General features: G+C 42.8%; 1 protein-coding gene across 19 annotated transcripts in view; it reads right to left on the bottom strand.

Moving 5' to 3' along the window:
* The window catches only part of JAKMIP3 (Janus kinase and microtubule interacting protein 3), an 89616-nt gene that overhangs the window by 60790 nt on the left and 11877 nt on the right, over positions 1-16949 (bottom strand). For all 19 annotated transcript variants that reach the window (XM_056352629.1, XM_056352615.1, XM_056352621.1 and 16 more), the window contains exon 2: positions 3340-3484. The gene's annotated coding sequence lies outside the window, so the exon portion shown is untranslated. The remainder of the gene's footprint in view (positions 1-3339; positions 3485-16949) is intronic.

Raw genomic sequence — 16949 nt, 5'->3', positions numbered from 1 at the left:
ATTAATGGGAAATCAGACTGCAGAGAGTAAGGCAGCTTTCTGGTGACAACCAAGAGCTTCTGTGTATGCGATGGGACAAGCATCATTGTTAGGAACTATGAAAGTAGTTACTTATATAAATAAAAGCGCTGGTCTTGTAACACAGAGACAGCGGTGTCTGCTGGTGCATGCCTGTGCACAGAAAAGCCATCTGGGGACTGGTGGACAAATGCCAGTCTTAAAAGAATATTTCTCCCAAATACTGTGAGAAAACAAAACAACAAAAACTTTCCACAAAAATGTTTCCAAGCCAACATCATTGTGCTGATACCAAATGCAGCAAAGGGATGGTTTATCATGCTGGTGATGGAACGCAAACCTGCCATTGCCCAGTTGCTCAGTGCTCTGCTCCGACAGCTGCCTGACAAGCACTAAGCGAAGGAGGTGCCAAAACCGAGTGCAGACCCTCAGAAAGCCCAGTCCTTACAGCTGGTGGACCAGCTCAGTGGGCAGCACCACCATAGTGCCGGGCAGCAGTGGGGCAGAGAAGGTGCTTCCTATAAAACCAGTTACGTTGCCATCGGTTTTTTGTTGTTTGTTTTGAGTTTTTTTTGTATTTTCACAATGAGTTATGTAGAGGGATGCATCTGTAAGACACATCATCTTAACAGAACAGAAAGGTCTTCATATTTTTGATTCTGGGAGAATATATTATGCATATGATTCCTGGCATGTTTGATATTGAAAATAGCATTAATAATGTATCATAAGCTGCCTTTAGCTGGGCTCATAATTCTTTTTACCTCCTGACTTGGAATTCAGACATCAAGGCTAATTGGCAAATGTGTTTTCTAGATAGTTTCTGAAATCAATGTTTCACTGCATTTAAAAATAAATGAATAAATCCCTACCTAGAGTACCAATATTTTAAGTAAAACAGCTTAAGCAAAACACTATTCTTACAAATAACAAAAATTTCAAATGTATGACACAGCCTTGTGAACACTATTGTTTTCTATTTTTGAGAATTTTTTATAATGAATTAGTTTGGACAAACCTTTTCAAGTCTCTGGTGCATCTCAAAATATTGTAGTATAAAGAAAATGTAATGTTGTCTATGGCTGAGTTCCCACTTCCTCATATGGGGAAGCTCTTCTTGAGTATCTCAATTTTTCATTTAGCATATCAACAGTCTAAGGGTCTGAATGGAAGAAAATGAATATACCACTGAGAAGGTATTTCATGCTAAGCCAAAGCGCTCTGCCAATGTAATCACATCATGTGCTGGTTGCTCGAAACTAGCAGAAGACACAGGCATAAAAGCGAAGCCTGGGTACACAGGGCACTCATTCAGGACGCGAAAGGCTTGTATTCAGGGCCCTGCTTTTAATCCAGTGCCATGCTCACTGGGAAATAGTGTCTTGTCTTGAAGATTTCCACTCTAAATAGAACTACCACGCACACCATATGCTGAGCAAATCCCTCATGGACTCCCCATATTGCAGCGTTAATGGGCTCCCTTACCAGCAGTTGGCTGGGTTAGAGCAAATCTCAGTTTCCATACGGGAAAAAAACAACCAACCAACCAATGTTTCCCAGTGCAAAATATAATTTTTAATTTAAATCAGATATTATTTCATCAAAGATAAGTTTCAGAACTTAAACACCCCCTCCCCCAACATACAATAATGAGTCTCTGCAGATGGAAGTCTTAGTCAAAGTTTTGCTTAGGATTAGATCAATTCCAGCAACAGCTTTAACAGACACATGTCAAATCCTGACTGACCTGAATTTTTCCTCAAAGATTAATCCTTCAACTGTAGTTGGTTTTAACTCTTTGATGGGTGGACCATGTTTACAAACCCAGGCAAAATCTTGCACCTTGTAAGCTACACATATGTAGTTTACACAGATTCCTATTCGCAGATTTACCGTGTATGGATAGTTACCTGTTTGCATCACACACATACATATCTAAATCCCATCCATTGATTTTTCATAAGTTTTACACAGTTTGTGGGTTTTTTAAAATGCAAAACATAGCTGGGTGTCAATTAGGTGAACAGTTAATGTTCTATAGTAAAACAGAAATGATTAATAGAATTTCAGTACTGGAAGACATAATTGCAGCTAAATCTCAACATGTGTATTTTAAAGCATGCCACCCATTTAATTTTTACATCTCTTATAGTAAATTGCAGAAAGTGAAATAATTAATTAGAAACAGTGGCTATTATGTAGGAAGCTAATTTTTCCTTTTCCTCAGATGCTCCATAACATTTAAAGTACAAAAATCCACTGGAGTTATTGCAGTCATATTACAATGGTACACCTATCCAAATTCTCAGTTAAACTGGAGCAACTCAGAATAATTCCACTGATTTGTGGAGGATTATTAGAGAGGAATGCATTTCAGACTTAATTCTGTCAGCTTAATATTGTGTCATTCCATTATTTTGATCACAAACAAACTGTTTGAGTAATGCCATCTATTTTTCCAAGGAATTCATGCCTGTATAATTAACTACAATCAACTGTAACACAGATGGCATCCTGTGATCCAAAAGCACTTTATGGAGACATTTTAAGCATGTTATTAACATCCCTAAATAACTATTTAACACTAACTCTCCAACCCTCTTCTGCATGAACATGCAACACAGCTGGATTTGAGAGTGGAAAAGGGAGTATTTAATGCAACACTGTTATAAAAGAGTTTCAGTTCTTGGATTTATTCAATTTATAAAGAGCTTGAAAATAACAGACTACTGTAGTAACAAAAACACTGCATTTTACATTACAGAATTAAGACTAATTTCCAGAATGACTCATGCTCATTAAACTCAGCTTTGAGGAACCAGGCAGTGTGGAAAGACACTGATGGGAGGAAGAAACTTTCTTTAGGCTGACCACATTTATCCCCCAAAAATATTTCTATTTGACAGTTTGTTTTATTTCTCAGTAGATGTGTGCCCCGTTCTCAACTAAGATGAAAATTTACCTCCAACAGCAACAGACAAGAATTTGAATGGAAATTTAAAATCTCCTAAATGAAAACAGTTGCAAGTTGTTAGATGCCCCTCAAGCTCTAATGAAAAGCTGCTCCTTCAGCCTGAAAAAACCCCTGAGGGTCAGGTTATGTCAAATCTGTTTATTCATTACTAAATACACTTGTTTAAATAACTTTCTCCTGACAGTCACTGAGACTCCCCTCCCTAATTTCACCCCATCTCTGCCCATTTATTTAATAGAGAGCACGTCCCTTGGCCCATAGAAAGAAAGCAAAACTATGATCAAACTAACAGATTTGTTGGAGATTTATTGTGATGATGCTTTAGGGGGGTGGGCTGCAGTACTCACCGAAGGTGACAGCGCTGGGGTTTAACACCATTCCTCTCCCACAAACATCTGCTTAATGAGGGCAGTCCTGCCAGGAGCTGGAGGTCCAAATTCTCATGGAATCAAGCGTAATTCTCCAGCATGATCTCAGATGGGAAGATGGTCCCTGGGAAAGACCAAAAGCGCTTTAGATAAATTCCAGTGAAAGGGAGCTCTTTTGCATTACAGTAACCAAAGAAAAAACATTCTCCTTTTCACACCATGCAGGCTTCTGGCAAGAACACTGCTAGAGAAGATAAAGATGAGAGAGAGACCCAGTTCAGAGATGACAAACGAGTTCAGAAAAGAGAAGCTGTTCAAATCTCGCATTACCATCACTTAAGATTTAGTGCTCAGCCTCACACAATGGGATTTCTTAACATTTGAAGTGGGCAGCATTAAGTGAATACTCTGTGTGAGAACTGGAACTAGGGTGGGACAACCATAATAAATGTAACAGCTACTTATATGTATTGTCAAACAATTAGCTGGAATTATTTTAGGTACACAGATTTCTACCACATGATAACATCGTAGCATGCGGAAGGGAAATAAAAAAACGGTTCTGGAAATTATTCTGTGCTCTGGGGGTTATTAATTCAGCCTTATATTCCTTCCTGAAGGAAGCTGGCAATTCAATATATCAGAGCTCTACAGGATTCAGTGAAAGCAATGCTTTTTAATTATTGGTGCTTGTCCATGTACTTGTACAATCTCTTATAACAAATCGGGAGATGAGACAAGCATAAGATTTTATCTTAAGGAAAGAGCTACAGACACACACATCTAAGAGGTCTAAGTTATACACATGTACAAAAGACAAAACAAGAGTGTTACTACTGCCAGGTTTAGTTGAAAAGCCAAGGTTTTCACGAGTCAGAGCAGCAGTTCTAAGCTGGAGTAGCACGAACTTCAGCAACAGCAACTAATCACTGTTCCCCTGTAGAGCTGGGGCTTCCCATGGCCCTGCGGCAGCCACAGCTGGAGCATTTACTGAGTATTAAGTTATGCGAATAGCTTGGGTCACACTGGAAATAACCTTGGCATGGGACAGGCCAGGTGTCACCCCTGAAGTCAGGCAGAGGTTTGATGACAGCTAGAAACTGCTCCCAGCTAAGGGTCAGCAGCTCAACCCGACAAGGTTTCCCTCTACCGCACCTCTGCCTCTCACCTGTGCGTTCTGGGCAAATTCTATTAAAAATTACCAATGGAGACATGAAGAAAAAGAAACAAACCTTCATTTGTTTGTAAATCTTGCTCAGGAGCTCAGAACATGTATGTAGCTGATACACCTGGCTACAAAACAACAGATTTTTTTTTTTGTTCTCCCTCCTGCCCCATCAGAAAAGCTACTATTTTTAATTGTTTTAATTTTTATTATTATTTTTTATCTATTAATATAAATTTTTTATTTATTTATTTATTTACCACTAGTACTCTAAGGGACACCAGACCACTGTTTAATACAAACTGCTGCATATCTAATTATTTTGAACGTTTTCACAGATTTCACGATTCACTCAATAATCAGCATGTCAGCAGTGTCTTCACAGCTAAAAAACATCACGAAGAAACAAGAAATCAAAATACCCAGCTCACTGATATTGCACATTTTAAGTTAAGCAGTGAATAAAATACCTGTTAAGAGAAAATACAGAAATATTTAGCAAGAAGAAAAGGATTTAAAAAAAAAAAAAAAAAAAAAAAAAATCGCTAGCCAACTTCATACCAGGGCTCCAATAAAATTTCAGAATGAATGCATCTCTGCAAGGAACAGGGACACTAGGAAAGAATGATGCAAGCTGGGAACAGCCGTAGCCCCTTGCAGCCTCCCCCACGGCCCGCTGAAACCAGGCTCTTCCCCCCTGTCCTGCTGGGTTACAAATGGGGCGCTGGAGCAAGCTCACCTCGGTCTGCAGGAAACTTTCTGTAACGGTTCAGTCATTGATACACTCGGAAGTCAAAAATAAGTGCCTAAAAGCCACTTCTCCAGAGCTTCAATTTCAAAGCAAAATATTCTCTCTTTTGTCCATTCAGAGATGGACCAAACTCTTGGTGGTGTAAAAGGATGGAGAGGAGGAGGTGTCAGCGAGGGGCTGGCCAGGCGAGGCAAGAGGTGGCCTTGCCCGGAGGGTGGGCAGCGCCTGGGAACACCTGCTGGTCCTCCTTTGTCCCTGGGTCCCCTTGTGCCACTGGGAGGCACAGGAATGAGACAGGTGGTTCAGGGTAAATGCTAGAGAACAAACAAGCTATTATTTAGCCTCAGAGCCAGAAACAGGATGATTTACTGAAGCCAGCCTTACCAAGGTTGCTCATTTTTCCTAGGAATCTCTTCCAGTTTCCAAGGCCAGAGGGATGACACCCCTGAGCCGCACATAGACACAAGTCACAGGGGCCTCCCCTTGCCCCCTCACCCCCAGGACAAGAGCAGTGGAGATGTCAGGATAAAACAGGAAGGTAGTCAGGGAAAACAAGGACAGAAGAGTTGGTCAAGTGCTTTGAAGTTTTAAGTATAATATTTAGTTCTTATAATAGCAAGATTAGTTTGTTTTTCCAGATGACTGTGAGAAATATTGCCACCTTGAAAAAATTTTATATGTGAAAGCAAAATCATATTTATCCATGGTTGTACCAAATACAAGCAAATTAACCTCCTTTCCCCCACCCCCCACCCCCCACCCCCCTCTCATTTGCTTCTGGTACATATAGGGTCCATTCTGATTCACCACTTTTCAGTAAATAGGCTGTCAGCTTGGAGAGCTGCACTCAGATGTGTGCGAATCACAGCCTGACCCAGGCACTGAGGTCCATAGGGATGGACCCTGTTGACACTTGTGCTGTGAAGTCATGAACCATGCAGCCTAAAACCCATAGTAAGTATTGAAGCAGTCAGCATTTACATAGGAAGGGAGAAATACTACAGTTTTACCTGGCTAAGTACATATTTCCAACTAGGAAAAAAGGAAAAGATCCTTTTTAAAAAAGATTTTAAAACAAGAACAGTCCAGCCCCTGGAAAATGACTGAATAAAACCCAAAAAGCAAAACACCCTCCCAGATAATTGAACAGAAATGCTAGCGAACCTTGCAGTAACAAAGCCCATGTTTCTCAAAGGAGAGGCAAAGCAACAAGTAGGAAGGAAAACACTGAAGGCACATAGGAAAGCAAGCACTGCAGAGTGAGAAACTCTGCTGTGACATGGAACAAACCCTCTTGTCTGTGAGGCCAATAATCGAGTCACTGCCACGCTGAGGATACGCAGATGCAGTGATGTTTCACTGCTGCTGACCTTGTCAAGGTGATTTCTGTTAGTAGGTGGCTGTGCATTAACCAGATGTACGTAGCTGAGAGTTTTTAAGCCATAATCTGATTTTTTAAAGCTGATTTGATTTGAGATGCTGCATCAACCATTCTAGTCAATTCACTTGGCATGCAGATACCCATTTCTCTGTAGTTTCACAGAACAGATTGGTAAGAGGGTTTAAGACTTCCCTGCACTATGGCAAAACCAGACCCATTCTGAAATATTTCAGGCTTTTAAGGGAAATAAAAGGGTAAGGTTTGTTTCAACCTGATATTTGAAGTCAAAGGATCCATTCCTCTGGGAAAATCTTGTTTTCAATACAAGAGTTCTATAACCTTTTTTAAGCAAGACTAACAACCAGAAGGCAGGCTGCCTTCCATGGAAAACCTCATTCAGTCCGTGTATGTGATTATATTCAAGACAGAATTCCACTTACCAACAAGCATAACATAAATTGACCCTCCTAACACTACACTAAACGTAATAAGCATTACATTGAATATGAGGACAAGTGGATAGTGTTTTGAACTGTAAAAATAATCAGAACGAGCAACTCGGGAAGCGGACCATCCAAACTCTGTCTGTGTGTGTATGTGATAAAGTTAATAAAAGTTACACCGTGTTACAGAACCTCCTGCTACCAGGACCAAGAATGATAAACATACACAGAGGATTAAATCTCCAATGGCACCATGTGGCCTCTACCTGCCTAGAAAAGACACCCAGGGACCAATATACAAATCCTTAAAAAACCCTGCAAAACCCCCTACCACAACAGCAACTGCATAACTGCTGTCGTAAGAATTTCACATGACTTGACTAAAACTGAACAGCAGCTTTGAAAGCTTCCTGATCTTTGCTGCTCACCAGCTGTGAGATTGAAAGACAAGGTGCTCCTGGGTAGCACACTGGCACCAATATTAGCTTGAAGTTCAGGTCAGTTTGCTGGTTCTGCTAATGGATAAAACTGGGGCAACCTCAGGATACATAAATGTAAAAATAGAAAGGTAAAAGGGGGAGCCTCTGCAGCTGCTTCTGCTCATGCTCTCTGTTGAGTTGCTAGAATTTACTTGCTGGCATTCACTTCTGTGGCCAAGCCACGCATTCCTGAATGGCATCTCCCAGCAGCAGTGCCTGCTCATGTCTTACCTTGGGAGAACCTCCTCCCATGCAGACGTCACCCTCTCCAAAACTTGTTCAGATGACTGAAAACTGCTAGCTTTGTTTTCCGCTATGTAGAAGAACCAGGGAAACATCCTCACAAATATTTCTGTTTACAGATGGGAAAAGGCTCTAGAGGAGCTCTTTCCTAGCTATTTCTTTAGTGTGGCATCTGGGTAATCTGGGATTGGAATTTAGGATTTTCCAATCTTTTAGCCTTCTGCACTTACTCCTTCAGAGGAAGTTCCTTCTCACATGGGTTGCACTGTACTTATCTTTAGCTAAAAGGATGTGATGTGTCCATCTGGCTTCTGACTTTCTAGCTGATCATTGCTCTTAACAGTGGGGAGCAGCCAGCACTGGCAGTGGAGACAGTGGATCCTCCTGGGAGAGGCCAGACAGGGTGCCTGAGGGCACAAGAAGTGCTGCCTGCTGGGGTCTGTGTCCCTGCCCACTGCTGCCATCACAGCCAGGCAAGTTCTCCAGCGGCAGTGAGGGTGGAACTACACATCTGCAAAGCTCCGGGAGACTGGAGATGGGCAACATTATGCATAGCAATAGCTGTGGCTGCTCTGCTCCAGGGTAACCTGGATTTGTTAATGTTTTAACAAAAAATATATAAGAACCGTGCAAATACATATGAATCATTAAAGCCATGAGAGAAGTCCATGCCCAAGCAGCCATGCTGATGCTCCTGTGACTGCCTGCACAGATAGCTACTTGCCAGCAGGCAAAGGGTTTCAGAACCAGAAACGTGAGCTGCATTGGGGCTAGGAGGCATGACCTCCAGGAAACCTTGCCAGTAAATGCTAGTAAAGGATGTGAGAATGTAAACGTGAATCTCAATTTCACAGTCTACACTGAAGGACTGGACACATGTAATTAACTGCTTAAGAAGATTTAGTAACGTGATTTGTAAGAAACTCTAGTCATGGATGGAGGATAGAAACAAAGGAGGAATTACTACTGAAATAAGGAGACACAGCTGTGAGCTCCAAAGACCAGAGCTAGGGCTGGCAGTGTTTGATATTCTGCTGGTGACCTGTGGGGGGAAAAAAAAAATAAAAAATAGTAAAGCACGGGATATAAAAATCTGCTGATAATAGAGGATTATTTAGGTCAATCAAGATGAGAGATGAATATAAAGGAAGAAAAAGGAAGGAAAAATAAAACAATAAACTAAAACTAGAAAATTAGGTAACTAAGCAACATGAAATTCAATATGGGAAAGTACAAGATAATCTATATTTAAAAATACAATTTGACACATCCTGCACGTAGAGATTTAGAAGGAAAGATCAAGTCATCACTAAGGACATCTGTTGTGTATGCAGCTAGGTAAATAAGATATTAGATTATAACAGCAGGAGGTGGGAAATAAGATGAAAAGTATTATAATGTTGCAGAAAGAAGTGGTAAGTACTCATTATTGAACTCGTATTCATCTAAAAGGAACATAATAGGTAATGAAAGAATTGGGATCGGTGATGTTTTTGAAAAGACATTAAACAAGCAGTTATAAAATGACTGATACTGTGTAGGCGAAAAGGACGTTTCATTTACTTTTTCACACTAATGCAAGAACAAGAAGCCACCCTACGGGGCTTTGGCAGGAGGTGATAGTTCTACGATTTTTTTCCAGTGGAAAGATGAATCTTCTATTTTGTATCGCACACCACAAACCCTGGCAGCAGTCCCCCCTTGTTCTGCTGCTCCTGGGGTCAATGGGGGAGAAAAACGCTGCCGCTCAGAGTCACAAGGTGCAGGGTGGCAGCAGCAGAACTGGCAGCATCCAGCCTCAACCTCTCACAGCTCTTACAAAAGGTACAACAGCAACTCTGCTAGTAGTCTCCTTGGGTTTAGTTTCAGTAAACTAAAGCAGCAGCGCAACAAGTTTAGCTGCCAATGCCTCCCAAGTATTGTCAAAAGCAGAATCATATTGCTCCAAAACCCTTGCTTTGAGTATACTTTGCATAAATGTGTTCTAAACAACAATACAAAGCATTCCCTGGGCTGGCATGGAGTTAGCAATGGGGCCTCTGCTGCACTAATCAGGTAACATCTGCAACACAAACTCTGAGGTGACCTGCCAGAAAGAGCAAAGCAACCTGTGGAAGAGACAACTGTTTTAATTTGCAGGTATAGTATCTACATCAGCCCTAGAAGGCTAAGGTAAAGCATTAGGAGATCCTTACTTCTCCTGTCTGTTCCAGCTTTTATGTACTCTGACTGTGGAAGGATGCTAGAAGAAATAAAAGATCATTAAAATTATATAGCCTGTCTTGTATTGCACAGGGTTTGGTGGTGGTCGTGTGGTGTTTGTTCGGTTTTTTTTTTTTTTTAATTATTTAAGAGGCTTACAGTAAAAATGACTGCAGTTTCACTTACTTTTCAGCCACATAACTAGTAAAATCAAGCTTCATTTCTCAAAGTTCGCTATCGTTTCTACACAGTTCTGGACATAAAATTAGAGTTCCACATTGCTTCACTTCTTTAAAGCATTATCCGTACATAACTGAGAGTTCTCCAGAAAATAACTCTGAACACAAAATCCACCAAGGTGCTCCATCCGCAGCCTTCCCCACTATTTCAACCAGGATTATGATTTTGCTCTTAGTTGTGCTTGTCACCCATCACGGATGAAGCACGACCACTCCCCATTCAGCTCCTGTGTGCACGGATGGATGATTGCCCCTCTGACCCAAGCTGACTCTGTCTGTCGAGCCTTTGCAGGGTAATATTCTGTTTTATTATGGTCTATAAATAGGACGGTGGAGCCTCACAGTCTGACACGGCACAATGAGGAGGACGGTGAGATTGTCCTCATTTCTGGTAATGCCTCACCTTAAGCCCAGCTCACTTCAAGTGCACATAAGAGAGCCAGCATGTCTCTACATCTGTTTATAAACTTGTATTCAATTAAATCAGCCAACAGTAAAAACATCTTACATCATCTTCGTGTTGACCAGCAGCACAGGAGCATCCCAGCTGCAGCTGGGTTGGATCCATTGCTTTTCTGGCCTCCAACCAGCACCAACATCACCTCAGAGTTCCCCGTCCAGATTCAAACAAGCATCAACACTCAGTATAGCATTTCAAAATGGTTGTACTAAAATCTCAGTGTTGGATCCAAGTATAAGCTGGATGCACATTTCACTTTTGGGCCACGGAACTCCATGATGGAGGGGAGAATGTAAATATGAACACAGTTTATGTGTATTTTAAGCCCATTTTGTTTTGACAGGCTGACAGAAAGGAGCACTGTGTGCACGCGATCAGGCTCAGTTTACCTCAACGTTACCCTGAATCAGGGTACAATTAGGAAAGAATTAAAATATTTAGATGGTCATAAAAAACACATACACTATGTCCAAAACCATATTTTTCCCTTGACAACTGTTTGCTACTGCACTGTAATTAATATCATGATCCTGTTCCTACTGAAGTCAAATTTTCCCCCCTCAGTGGGCACAATAAAAGAAATAACGTTGTATTACGTACACAACAGCCCCACGGATCGGCAAGGAGAGCACACCCCCATGACACAGACCCTGCCAGACTGTGCAGACCCATCCACCCGAGCTCCACGTGCCCTTCCCAAAACATTGTTCTCAGCTGCTCTGGTGGTGGGCAGCTTCAGCTCTGCCTTTGCTGAAATTGATCAGCTGTTTAAAAAAAACAACAAACAAACACCAAAGAACCAAAACCAAACAACAAAACACCACCACTCCCCCCCCCCCCAAAAAAAAACCAAACCAAAACAAAACCCACCAACCTAGGAAATGCATTTTAGCAGCAAAATATACCAAAAATAAAAATCTGTCTTCAATAAACTTTCAGAGAAGGTTGTGGTTCCCAGTACAAAGCAGTGTGCAACCTCCACCCCACACTGCAGCACCACATTCCCATTTAGATTTGGATTTCCTTGCTCAAACTGTATCAGGCAGGGTGAGGCCAGTTGTTAGGACTGAAATAAGGTGGTTTGGCCCTTCTATTTAATGAGAATATTTGCCCTTCTGAGTTACTTTTTTTTTTTTTAATTATTCCCATATTGAAATCACAGTTTCTTCTTTTATCCTGCTTTGTGTAAGAGCCAGTGGAACAGGACAGATGTTCTGGTAAAACAGCCTGGGAGTGGACCTGCCTAGGCAAGGAGGAGAGGAGAAGGAGCCCAGGGGCTCAGGAATGAGGAGAAGCAGCAGCAGTAGCAGGGCAGCACCAACTCAGCAGCAGGGAGCAGGCACAAGCCAGGGGATGCTGATGGGCAGGTGCAGGAGATGCACTGCGTCCCACCGAGATCGATTTGGGAGGCCAGGCAGAAACCTAGTTGGGGAATACAAGTGCAGCTGACAGGACAAAACTGCAGGTTATGCAGAAGAAAGAGTAGAGGTGCAGGTTTCCGTGGTGCAGCAGCCACAGCAAAGTTTGCTTTTCCAAACACTTGCTCTGGACCTGGATGGGTTACAGCCGCCTGGCTGCTCTTCTGCCTGCAGAACACAGGAGCCCAGCGTGTCTCTGCCCGCTGCTCTGCCGATGCACAAACAAGATGGCAACTCCTGCTCCTGCCCTTGGGGACGTCAGCTCATGCTACAGCATCCTGCATAGCGGATAGGAAGTTTGAGCTGGGCTGATCGCCCGTGCAGCAGCAAAATCATAGCCCCTAAAGATACTGTTGAGCTTTGTGTCTACTTTGTAAAAACCTATTAAAAAGTACATGGAAAAGATATATTCGGTTGTAGCATCTGAAGTTTAATATTTGCGTTTGAAATGTTATACGAATCTGCAATTTACAAGTGACCACAAATTATGTGTCCACATATATATTTGAATTAATGGCCAAAGAGTATTTTTCTGTCTAGATAGTACATATCTTAGCAGCCTTTCAACAAAACCAAAATTACTTTCAAATGTCAAGTGGTACATTTCAATGATGATCAGTGAATGTTCCTGTGTCCCTGTACTACCTGCAGCTTCTCTGTTGTAAGGAAACCTAGTTGGCTTTCCTTTAAGAATTGTACCTCCTCTACATATAAACTTGCTCTCTGGATTTGACATCCAAGTCCGTAGACTTAAGAAGATGAAAAAGGTTTAGAACAATCTTTGCACGTGCATCTGAACCACCGAAACGTAGCATAGAAGCAAGTATAAATAAAGCTGCTACAACTCCAGCAAATAAACAGTACAAAGCCTAGAAAAGCACCAGGCCTTAGCTACAGAAGAATTTACAAAGGCGAGGAACACAGAGTAGAAGTCATTAGCTGCTTTACTGCAAGGTATATGTATAAGCAGCAGAGGAAGCAACGCACCTGGCTACCTACTACCTCACCATGCAATCTGCAAGAAGAAAACAAACAGAATTTCCCTTTCCATCATGAAGAACACTTTCCAGATGTGCTGGCCACTTCCTTCCCAACAGAGCCACTCTGCATGATGCTGCCCCTCCTGTTCCCCACACCGGCAGGTATTGGCTTCCCTGACTTGTGCTATCACCCATGTTAGGGGACACAGGAAGGTGCAGCGCTGCATCCAGACCAAGTCCCTACCAGTGCAGTGACAGCCACAGCCCATTGCTGGATGCAGGACTCCACCTGCAGAGAGGGAAAGGGCCAGCACCGTGATTCGTCCAGCATTTGCCTTAGAAGAGCCACACAACCCCACACCCTGCAATACAGGAATGTAACTACACTTTTACAGACTGAATTAAACTTACAATATACTTTAATGAGATTTAAAAATCAATTCAGGCAATAAATGCACTTGAAAAGGATTCTGGACAGCCTTTCCTCACCTCTGCTTCAACTCCAGCAGCGCAGCATCTCCCTGCTTGCCACAGCTCCAGCTCCGAGGGGGCTGTGACTCAGCAAAGGGAGCAGCTTTTTATTTTTCAGATGGAACTTACCAAACCGTGCCAGCATTACGGGGAGGATCTGCTTCCTGGATCCGATTCTCTGCCAGGCTCTCCTGAGGTATTTCCACTGAACCCTCCCCATCTGGTTTCGTTATGACAACAGGAAACAGTTTCTTTGGGGGGGAAAAAAAAAAAATCAGATGCAAGCCTGCACAGGAATAAGGCTGACTGAGAAAGAAAAAATTCCCAACCTCTGTCTACACTGTATTTAAAAGAAAATGTGGCGTCTTATTATTAGCCTAGGAGTCATACTGCTCCCAGTCAGCCATCCTCAGAGCTGCAAGCACCTGCGACGTGACTGAGGCTTGGCGGCAGAACAGCCTCCTGCCCGAGAAGCTCCTGGACAGGCTGGCAGAGGTGGGGAGTGCCCAGGAACGAGGAGCTGCCCCCGTTCCTGCCCTGTCACCCCTGCTTGCTGGGAGCATCCCTCTGGCCCTTCCACAGACACAGATCAGCAATCCCCTTATACCCTGGGGCTGGGGCACCCAGCAGGGCAGCAGGGTGCATGAGGAAAGAGCTCTTCACCCCAGCCACAGCCCCTGCTTGTGGGCAGGGCCTCTCTCTGCTCTGCACCACCAAAGCCACAGAGAACTGTAAGTGGAAATGTCTGCACAGGATTTCAGGCGAGCTGTGCAGCCTGAGCATACTACGCAAGGCGGCCGTACCTTGGTGGTGCTGCAGGTACAGGGTGGACTGTCCCGACCATGCAACCTGCCACTCCCACTGTTAAGAAACTGAACTCCAACAGCTCAGGAACAGAAAAGCTAATCAACATGTGAACATCCCTGAACTCAATCTCTTACACTAACCTAAGCAGCCTAGCCTGTCATTAGACAACACACGGCAAGAGGTATTCAGGGATGGTGAACTGTCTCCAGAAACACTGAACATCCACAACTCCAGGCCAGCTCCAGTGCCAGCCATTCACCAGGTCTGAAACACAAACCCAATAACCATCCGCCTCATACCTGTTTTCCTCTCCCTCTATGGACTCTGCCAAGAGGATGCTGCTGTATGGGGTGCACAGGGCTCTGCTGAGCCCCATGAACCCATGGCAGGTCCTGGGCAGGATTTGGGGAGCTCCCAGTGCCACTGTATTGATTCTACAAGATTATTTTCCTTATCCAAGGTGTCCCAGTTTCCCCTTACAACAGATAATAAAGAACTGACTTTTTTTTCCCTCCCAGGGTTATTTTAAATTTTTTTTTTTTTTACTATCGAACTTTAAAACAAAGATAAGAAAGATGTCACTGCCACAATAAACTATTTACTAACAATTCCCAAAAGCAAGCTCAAGGGAGAAAGCAAAGACTTCAGGTCAGCTGTGTTCAGCTCTGGGTGCTGCAGGCAGGGGGTCACCACCAGGTTTCATCAAGGATGCTCGGTACAATGAGATTGGGAAGTGCTCACGGGGCAGCCCCAGCCTGGATTCCACTGCTGCCTGGGGGGACCCTCCCTCTGTCCACTCCCTGAAACCTGGGCCTTGGCATTTAAAACCATGAGTAAGCCATTTGTAAAAATTGTTCAGATGCATGATTAGCCTGTTACTGTGGGGAATGAAAGCTGAAAGTTTACCTCCAGAAGTATCTAACCAAGAATTTTTTGAGTTCAGCCTGTGACAATTTAGCAAACATGTGCCTTAATTTCAGAAAATCTTTCCCTTCGATTTTTCAGTTAGAAGCAAAATGCAGATGTCATTGACATACAAGGATTTTTTTTGTTTTTCTTCTGCTGCTAGCACAACTGAATCCCAATCACACCCTGCAAATCTTGATGGATTTCATAGTCCTCAGGGTTACAAAACTTTTGACCATCAGGCTTTTGATGTACAGAGTATCCAACACAAGCCAAAAATTGGTGCAGAAAAGATACGTATACAATTTTTATGTCTCTCTGCAGCCATAAATCTGTTTAAATCATGAAAATATTAGAAATCATCATCCATAGTTTGACAGGTGTTTACCAGTGAGTGCTTCAAATATTTCTTCTAATAAATGGCCTTTATTCTGTACATACCATCCATAGTTGAGGGATGTGGGATAAAAAGCAGCAACGAAGAAAACTTCCCAACCCTTCTGATACCTGTGGATTTGCAAAAACCTCCTGCTGCTGCCCTAGGACCAGGCCCTGCCCACCACTGGGAGTATTTCCAAAGTTGGCACTTTCTGCCCATGACCCACATCAGCACTGTGACAGACCAGTGCCACTGGGCATGAAGATGGAAAGGTGGGCAGCAGGAAGCTGTTGAGAAGCATCCGTCCACACCAGCACACTATCACAATACAGGGAACACCAAAAGCCATGAAGAGCTGCACCGCCACCAGTCTCGTACTTAGAAGGATCATTACACCTATAGATCTAAACAACTGTGCAGACAGAAACACTGGCCCAGAGCTGATGCAGCCACTAGTGTAAAATGAGAAATAAAAGGTATAGTTGAGAGTTTTAGAATGGATTAAATGAGTGAATGAGTAAGAAAACAGAAGAATAAAATTTTCATGGTATGCAGGAGACCATAAGGTGAACACTTGAATAAAAACATTTAAAAAAAAAATCAATATTAGCCTGAAGCACTGTAGAATCACAATTCAAAATAGCAAGACTTGAAACCCTCAAGGTGACTGCATGAGCTCTCTAGGCAGCCTGCTCCGCCTGCTTTACTGTCCTCCTACTGCAAAAGTTGCTGCTCTCAGCTGGTCAATACACCGGCCCTTCTGCAAAGTGCTGAGCGGCACAGCCTGAATCCCCCCACGAGCAGAGGATCCCACCAGATTCCCCCTAATTATACACTAGTTACAGTAACATCTCTGAAAGCAGGGGAAAAGAAAGACAGGTGGAAAGTCTCTAACATCTCTATTTCTTCCCCACTGATTTTTTTAAGCAGCCTGGCTCTTGATTTCCACTGCTTTGTTCTTCTTATAATATCCTTAAAATGGAGATAAAATGTCCTGTTTTGAGCTAAATACACATCTTCTGTGATCAAAGTTTGCATTGTCTCACTTTTCTTCCCTTCCTTCTTCTTTTTATAACACAGGTTAAGGTGAAAAAAAAATATTTTGTTTTGGCCCACACTTGACAGCTTTTTAGTATACAGCCACATCAAAGGAAAAGAAAACAAGTTTTCTCATGGGTCTCTAAAAACACAAGTATTTGCACCTCTACTGCCAGTTGGGAATTTCTATTCCTTCCCTCCCTGCCTCATACTTCAGACCCCAAGAT

The sequence above is a fragment of the Falco biarmicus genome, chromosome 9, assembly GCF_023638135.1.
Source record: "Falco biarmicus isolate bFalBia1 chromosome 9, bFalBia1.pri, whole genome shotgun sequence".
NCBI classification, from domain to species: domain Eukaryota; kingdom Metazoa; phylum Chordata; class Aves; order Falconiformes; family Falconidae; genus Falco; species Falco biarmicus.
This window is presented reverse-complemented; position numbering and strand designations above follow the sequence as displayed.